The sequence below is a fragment of the Coregonus clupeaformis genome, unplaced genomic scaffold, assembly GCF_020615455.1.
Source record: "Coregonus clupeaformis isolate EN_2021a unplaced genomic scaffold, ASM2061545v1 scaf2241, whole genome shotgun sequence".
NCBI classification, from domain to species: Eukaryota; Metazoa; Chordata; class Actinopteri; order Salmoniformes; family Salmonidae; genus Coregonus; species Coregonus clupeaformis.
Genome location: NW_025535695.1, coordinates 76,178 through 85,119, shown reverse-complemented (window position 1 = coordinate 85,119; position 8,942 = coordinate 76,178). Strand labels below are relative to the sequence as shown.

At 44.2% G+C, this 8,942-nt stretch overlaps 1 pseudogene; it reads left to right on the top strand.

The window, feature by feature from the left end:
- The first annotated feature begins 365 nt into the window (after positions 1–365).
- LOC123481265 lies at positions 366–4,880 on the top strand (annotated as a pseudogene).
- Positions 4,881–8,942: the final 4,062 nt, after the last annotated feature.

The window sequence follows — 8,942 nt, the reverse complement described above, 5'->3', positions numbered from 1 at the left end:
AACATCTCCAAAGGCCCAAGAGCTTGTTTGGTATCTGTGGTTTCGCTCCATCTCTCATTTCTAACCATTGTGTACTGATCTCTGGTGCTGTATCAGTTTACATTTATTTTTTCCTTCTTTCTCCCTTCCCATACATTCTTAGTCTTATACACTCCCCTTGTTTTCTCTTCAGATTCCGCTCCTAAAACATCCTTCATACAATTATCCCATCTCCCCATCTTCCTCCCTCCTTTCTCGCCTCTTTTTTTTTTTTTTTTTTGTGTGTAGTCATTCATGGAAGGACCCTAAAAAAAGATGTCCACTTGTTATTTGCTGTAGATTGTTGTAGAAGTTCTTCCAAACACCAACCATCTGTCTTGATCTAGATTCTAGCCAGCTCTCCTCCTCCTACCCCTCCTTCGTCTCTGCCGGCCGATTGCTGGCTACAGAGGGAGTTCATCAAGTCTCTGATGGGCTCGGCTGCCACCTCCGGCAGAAACCTGGCAGCTCATCTCAGAGCTGTCACCTCCCAAGTGCCACTCTGCTACTATCTTCACCCCTGGTCCGTCCCACCCGTGGTCTCAACTCCAAAGATAAGGTGGGCATGTTTAATACACATGTATAAGGAGGTACACACACACACAACAGGCTCCAAAAACAAGGTACCAGAATGCCTAAATAGTTTGACCACGATTAATTAGTTAACTCATTTGTTACTTTGTTATTTATTTCTGAGAACTGTTTAGATGGAGTGGGCCCAATGCTCTTTGTCAATGACTTCCTGCATATTACCTTACAATTCTACTCCAAGTGACCTCTTCACATTCTCCCCTTCCTCTCAGGCCCCGTACATCTCATCTCGTGGAGGTGCTGAGTGGGTTCCTCCGCATTCCCTGCATCCGGCTGCTCCGCCCGCCCCCTCTATGACAACCTCCTCCCGGTGCGTTGCATCAGGCCCGGCGTTTTCCCCGTCCCATAACACCCTCGAGGCCTCGGCAGTGGATGCATCGGCAAGTTGGAAGTGGAGGTGGGGTACCCATGCCCACCACATGGTGGCACCTCTACTTTAAGTCACATTTTGATGACTAGGTTGTTGGGGAAGGGGTGAATCAGATATGAATTACTTTTAACTCTGAGGGTCCTTCTATGGTTTCCCAGCTCCCCAGAAGCCCCCATACAGTACCAAACATCTCCCAGTTCTCTGTAGACCTGCATCTCCATCGGAGCAAGGAGCCTGTCTTCATCGCCCGTGGCGCTCAAGGAGCCCTGGCGGGAGAAAGTCAGGTGGGTGATTGGTACATAGAAATATACTCTCAAAAAAATTAAGGAACACTAAAATACCACATCCTAGATCTAATGAATAAATGATCTTATTAAATACTTTTTCTCTTTCATATTGAATGTGCTGACAACAAAATCACACAAAAATTATCAATGGAAATCATTTTATCAACCCATGGCGGTCTGATTTGATCACCCTCAAAATTAAAAGAGTGGAAAACCACACTCCAGGCTATCCATCTTTGCTGTAATGTCCTTAAAACAAGTCAATTTTAGTGTGTGTGTGTGTCCTCCACGTGCCTGTCTGCCCCTCCCTCACCTGATTATGTGCGGATGTCTCCTGGATCTCCTCCCAACCTAACTACACTCCCAACTCCTGACGTCTGTGGTGTGGCGTTGGTGGATGGCAAATGATGTCCCAGATGTGCTCAATTGGATTCATCATAGCATCAATCTTCCTCTTGCAGAACTGCTACACCTCCACCACATGTCTGGCATTTCTTGCACTTAGAAACCCGGGCCACATATGTCTCACCGGGGTCTGAGGATCTCATCTCGTACCTAATGGCATCAGGCTACCTCTGGCGGCACATGGAGGGCTATCGCCCCCCAAAGAAATGCCACCCCCACACCATGACTGACCCACCGCCAAACCGGTCATGCTGGAGGATGTTGCAGGCAGCAGAACGTTCTCCACGGCGTCTCCAGACTCTGTCACGTCTGTCACATGTGCTCAGTGTGAACCGCTTTCATCTGTGAAGCACAGTGCGCCAGTGGCGAATTTGCCAATCTTGGTGTTCTCTGGCAAATGCCAAACGTCCTGCACGGTGTTGGGCTGTGCACAACCCCCCACCTGTGGACGTCGGGCCCTCATACCACCCTCAGGGAGTCTGTTTCCTGACCGTTTGAGCAGACACATGCACTTTGTGGCCTGCTGGAGGTCATTTTGCAGGACTCTGGCAGTGCTCCTCCTGCTCCTCCTTGCACAAAGGCGGAGGTAGCGGTCCTGCTGCTGGGTTGTTGCCCTCCTACGGCCTCCTCCACGTCTCCTGATGTACTGGCCTGTCTCCTGGTAGCGCCTCCATGCTCTGGACACTACGCTGACAGACACAGCAAACCTTCTTGCCACAGCTCGCTTGATGTGCTCATCCTGGATGAGCTGCACTACCTGAGCCACTTGTGTGGGTTGTAGACTCCGTCTCATGCTACCACTACCAAAACATCAGCCAGGAAGCATAGGAACTGAGAAGTGGTCTGTGGTCACCACCTGCAGAACCACTCCTTTATTGGGGTGTCTTGCCAATTGCCTATAATTTCCACCTGTTGTCTATTCCATTTGCACAACAGCATGTGAAATATATTGTCAATCAGTGTTGCTTCCTAAGTGGACAGTTTGATTTCACAGAAGTGTGATTGACTTGGAGTTACATTGTGTTTGTTTAAGTGTTCCCTTTATTTTTTTTGAGCAGTGTAATTACTAGAAGAGACAAATGGATGGGCATTCACAATCCCCTACCCGAGGATACATGTCTGTCCCACTTAGTGCAGCGAAGACAACACATTGTGGCATTGTAACATGTCATTTGCTGCTATCTCACTATTTCTTCCATCTCTCTCCATCCCTCAGCGGATAAGGGAGGCTCCCTTACGGTCACCTGCCAAACTGGCGGCTGCTGCTCGGTCATCGTGAAGTGTGGGGCCGACCTGAGGCAAGAGCTAGCTGGCCTTCCAGGTGCTCAGCCAGCTACAGGTACTTGACTCTCCACAGTAGAGTCCCATTCCACAGAAATGCTCTGAATGATTTATTCTTATTAGCATTCATTCAATCACTAATTCGCTCCACTACTCCCCCTTTCCTCTCCAGTCCATCTGGGAGCAGGAGCACGTCCCCCCTGTGGATCAAGCCCTATAAGATCCTGGTGATGTCATCGGACAGCGGATGATCGGAGCCGTGCTGAACGCTGTCTCTCTGCACCAGGTGAGCAGAGAAAATGAGATGGACCCAATTGTGCACTTGAAATCTCATGACAAAGTTGCCTAACAATAACTTCAGCCGAGTTGTTTAGCTATGTAATCCAGTACCTCTTGGGATGAAAGATTTTGATAATCTAAGTAATGGTTGATCACGCACTGATTCGTGTCAGTTGCCTAATTCTAATGGAATGCCGTGTCGGTAGCTTTTTCTAATGGAATACTGTGTCTGTTGCTATTTCATACAAAATACTGTTTCTGTGCTCCAGGTGAGAAGCAGAGCCAGCTGTCTCTGCTGGACTACTTCCTGCAGGACACGGCAGCTACACCCACCGAGGCCTTCCTCACCGCCCAGTGCAACTTTGTGGAGAGCTGCGCGCTACAGTCTCATCTGCTACCTGCTACAGGTTAAAGACAGGTGGGCAGCCCTCCCTTCACCCCTCTTCAGTTTCACTCGTTACATTACTCACATGTTCCATTTCCCCCTCTTAGCTTCCTTTGTCTTTGAGCCTGTTTGGCTACATTTACACAGGCTGCGCAATTCTGATCTTTTTGCCAATAATTGGGCAGAAGGTCAGAAATGGTCTGCCTGTGTAAACACAGAGTTTTTGTGGTCTGATATCAACTACCACATCCCACCCTCTCCTCTATTCCTATACCCTTTACTCAGTTCCCCTATCCCTCATCTCCTTTCTGTCTTTCTCCAGACACAATGGAAACATCCTCCTGGACTCGGAGGGCCACATAATCCACATTGACTTTGGCTTCATCCTGTCCAGCTCGCCAGAACCTGGGCTTTGAGACCTCCGCTTTTAAGCTCACCAGCGAATTTGTGGATGTGAGTCAAATGAATTATACTGCATGCGAATTTGCATTGTCATATAAGTGTAAACTGGAGAACACTGTGGAATTGATCATACAATCTAGCTAGAAACCTCTACAAAAATGTTCACTGCATAAATTGCATACATTTGTTGGTGTTCAAAGATGCTATTAGCGAAGTTTGCTGGTTAGCTGCAGTAGCCTGCATAACCTGTTGGTTTTTATGTGTAAAGACTAACCTCTGTTGTCTGTGGTTCTCTCAGGTGATGGGAGGCCTGGATGGAGACATGTTCAACTACTCAAGATGCTGATGCTCCAGGGCCTGATAGCTGCTCGCAAACACATGGAGAAGGTGGTCCAAATAGTGGAGATCATGCAGCAAGGTACTGTTAGCTAAACGGTATATTAGCATCCAGTGTGTTGTGGTGTTTTCCATAAACATTATCTATCTGCCCGGTTTCTCTGTGGTCTTGGGATTGCAACTCCTCTGACTCCCTCTCCTGGGTCTCCCTCTCTCCTCCCCCCCCACCAGGCTCTCACCTACCCTGCTTCCAGTGGCTCCAGCACCATCCGCTACCTGAAGGAACGTTTCCCACATGAGCCTGACGGAGGAGCGCTACAGGTGCTGGTGGAGCAGATGGTGGATGGCTCCATGCGCTCCATCAACACCAAGCTTTACGACGGCTTCCAGTACTTCACCAACGGCATCATGTGAACAGTTCGACACCAAACTCTACTACATGGGACAACCACATGGGAGAGCAAGCAAACATACATATAAAGATGGTGGTGAACATGTGCATATGGACTCACGCATGTGTGCTTGCCATAGCAAGCACATTTAGGAAAATGGACTTGTGTATAGACTAGTGCTACAGGACCTGTTTGCAAACTCGGTATGTTCTTTGTCTTAGACGGACCACTGTTTACCCCCTCCTTGTTTTGGCCTTGTGGAGGGGGAGTCCGCACCTCCTCTCCCTCTTGTCCTCCTATCCATAGGACATTTACCGCATTGACTGTTCTAAAAACGAGGCATAACGCACAGTTCAAATCACACAGAAAAGGATAAGTATCAATATGGAGAAGGTACTTCATTGAAAAGGGGAGGGCAATGTGGGAGTGGTCTCATATTCAGAGGAGCCAAGAAGACTTTTCTCAGAATGGATGAAAAATGAATAACTGTAGATCAATTGTGCAAGAGCATCACAAAGCAGTACATATAGAATATATGTACTTATTTTTTGTTCTTAGAGCAAAATTGACTTTGAGAGGTTGGAGAACCACTATAACGACAACGAAAGCACAAGACATATCAATTGCTGAGGTTTTCCTAATGGACATTTTCTTTGTTCTCTGAAAGTTCTGTGGTTATCAAGAATGAGCCAACCCGAAGAGAGGGGGAAAAGGACTATAACAACCATTGGTGTATGAGTGTTATCTGTCTGGAAAACAACTCCTTAATCCAAGGTTTTTATGTATTTTGAACGATGTTTAAACTTCGAACTGGAAAATTGAACTAGGACCAACTAATCTCTTATTAGGGTCCAAGCGTGCTGCAAAGCTGCTGGTTGTATGTGTTTTTGTTCCCATCCTTAATTAGCAGGTGCAGTTTCATTTCAATCTGGGATTTGGACAACTGGGGCTCATTCAGTAGAGCACATCTGTCTTGCACTTAGTGTTATAGATAGAAATGCAATGAATAGAAAAGAGACTGTTCTCTATCGTCACAGTTCAATTCTCTAGGGACTCTTGTCCTTACTGAATAAGCACCATGCAACAGTCTGTCTAGTATGTGAAACCATCAGAAAAGGGCGGGACATTTTACCATTTGAATATGCCGACTGTGTCATACCAACATGCATCATGTAGATATTTTCTAGTTTCACTCTGTAAACCACCATACTTGAAGGAACATTAATGTAGTAATGAGCCTCATGCACTTGATGAACAGTTATGTTGAACCAAAATGGCTACCTGTGGTTAAATTTACAAAACCATTACAATGGATTTATGCAAAAAACTCAACATTGCTGTTCCACTAATGTTAGTCTTTAATCTCTAACGAAATGTGTATTTATTAACACATTATTATTATTATTGTGTTTGTTAACTTAGGTTGCATATTTAAAGAATGCTCAAACGTTCCTCTGGTTGGCTCTCTTGGATGCATTCCTGCGAATAACTCGGGCCAATCCAGAGAGAGGGTTGTCCTTGAGCAGATTATGTAAATAATGGGAGTGTTTCTCTCATTCCTCTGTCTGTTGGACTGTTTTTATTTCTCCCTTGTTTTAAACAGTATGAGCTCGCTATCACAAGTCAACTTCCTTGATTTATGTGAATTTTTAAAATATTACTTCTTTTTTTGCAGTCTCTAACACAAGCATGTATTCAGTATTGAAGAGAGCGGTTTCAAGAGCTACATGCTTGGATAACTTATTATCTGCTCATGTCTTATGTTTGAAAGCTAAGTTCGTTGGTGGGGGGCTTTTGTGTTAGAAAAACGGACAACTTGTCTCTCCAAAATACATTCATTCTGTGAGCAAACAGATGCCTTGATGTACGGGAGGTACAACTCTTATCAATGCAACAGTTGGGACAAGGGTGTACAGGTCATGTACCCAGGAAGTGCTTTTATCAGTTTAGACACTCCTGCTTACTTTTCTCTAAATACTACTTCATTGCCTTTCCCTTCATTCATTCCAACCCAAACATTATTCTAAGATTATATAAATAACTAAAGTGCATTTATCTTTGCTGGAGCCGGGTTCTGTCAGTCAAACAATGGGTGTTGATTTTGATGTCTCCCTATTCAGAACCATGGAGAAGCAGAATTTTTTGTCTTCGTCAGTGTCACACCAGATAAATGCTTGTCCATTCAGATGGCCCTGAGGCCAAGGGGGTATATTCAGTGCAGAACAATGTCAGACTGCTCCAGATAGAAATGTATTGTATAGATCACACTTGTTTCAAATCGAAAGTGATGTCTGCTCTATATGTATGATTTTTGCCTTCAAAGTTCTGAACATTGTGCCTTCCTGAAAGAGACATGGTTTTAGACGGAATTGGTTCACACCAAGCAAAGCATTTATTCCAGTAAAATTAACTATGGTTGATATGGAGATGTCTTGACCTTGATACTAAAGACATTTAGAATGTACAGGGGAAGAAATATTGCTCTCACTTTACATTGTATCAAAACACTAACACTTAGAAGCGTTCTAATTCTGTTTCACTTTTCATTCACGCTGGTACAGAGACTGACCTTTTATCATGTCGAGACTAAATGCATGACTCATTAAATAAATCGAAATTGTTTAGTTTTTTACTTTTCTTGGTTTTTAACATTTTGATAAATATGACATATATAGACATTCATTCAGACTAGTAGTTTGTGTTGCAGTAGATTTATACAGTTTCCCATAAAGGATAGACTAGCCTCGACTATTGTTAGGTTCAGCAGTTTAATATGGAATGACGCTCAACGTGCTATGGTAGGCTATTGTAATCAACTGGCGATTTTAAATAAATATTATGAATACTAATAATTTGCAGCCTGATGCCACTATGGCTGTGTTGAGACGGCAGCCCAATTCTTAGTATTTTCACTAGTTGGTGCTTTTGACTGATCGCTCTGATGTGATTGTTGTCAAAGACCAATTAGTGAAAAAATATCAGAATTGGGCTGCCTGTGTGAATGCAGCCAATAACTTCTAATGCTAGGGTTATAGCTACTTTGTCTGGGCATGGACTCTACAAGGTGTCGAAAGCGTTCCACAGGGATGCTGGCCATGTTGACTCCAATGCAGTGGCGGCTCCTGAAAAAATTATCAGGAGGGGCAATTTTTCTGATGATTTAGGTGACCTACACAATTTTTTTAAAAGATATGTCCAGCAACAACATGAAGACAGGGGCAGCATATAAGTCAATACCAGAATCATTTATTGACTGATCTCAGGGAGTGCTCCTAATCTCAGCTTGTTACCTGTATAAAAGACGGCCCTGTCCACCAGAAGCAATCAATCAATCAGATTCCAAACTCTCCCACCATGGCCCAGACCAAAGAGCTCTCCAAAGAATGTCAGGACAAAATTGGAGACCTACACAAGGCTGGAATAATAATAATAATAATAATAATATGCCATTTAGCAGACGCCTTTTATCCAAAGCGACTTACAGTCATGCGTGCATACATTTTTGTGTATGGGTGGTCCCGGGATCGAACCCACTACCTTGCGCATTACAAGCGCCGTGCTCTACCAGCTGAGCTACAGAAAGTGGATACTCATGGATGCGCATCGCAATTGTAAAATGTCAACACAATTGGAGACACCACGTCATTTTGGAGACATGTTATTGACAGTAACTATTGTAGATGCGACTGCTAACTAAATAAAACATTTTAGCTGGCTAGCTAATCATCTTAGCTAAATGTGGGGCAAACAATTCAGTTATTTACCGTTAATTTGAGGGATTGGGTGAAAGAAATCGAGTTACATAGTGATACTTACGATATACTGTATTGACAATATCGCAATATAACCATATCCACCCTGTCCAAAGTCTCTACTTGGTCTCAGTTCTCCAGTAAACTTGTGATTATCAACACTAACCTCATCGTTGTGGCGGCGGACAGCTAGCCTGTATCCCTCATCCAGTTGAGTGGCAATGTTATTTTTCGTTTCGTACCATTTTTTGGAAAATCCTCGGGTGTAGGACTTCCCCCCTTTAGTAGAAACCTGTTGAATTATTAAATTTGGTCTGGGAGGTCCTAATTGTTTTCGTTACAATTTATCTTCATTTGTTCGCGACAAAAGGAAAATTCTTTCAAAGACACAATCAGTTGCACTGAAGCCTAGCCATGTTGATAGTAGTAGTGAATTGATTGACG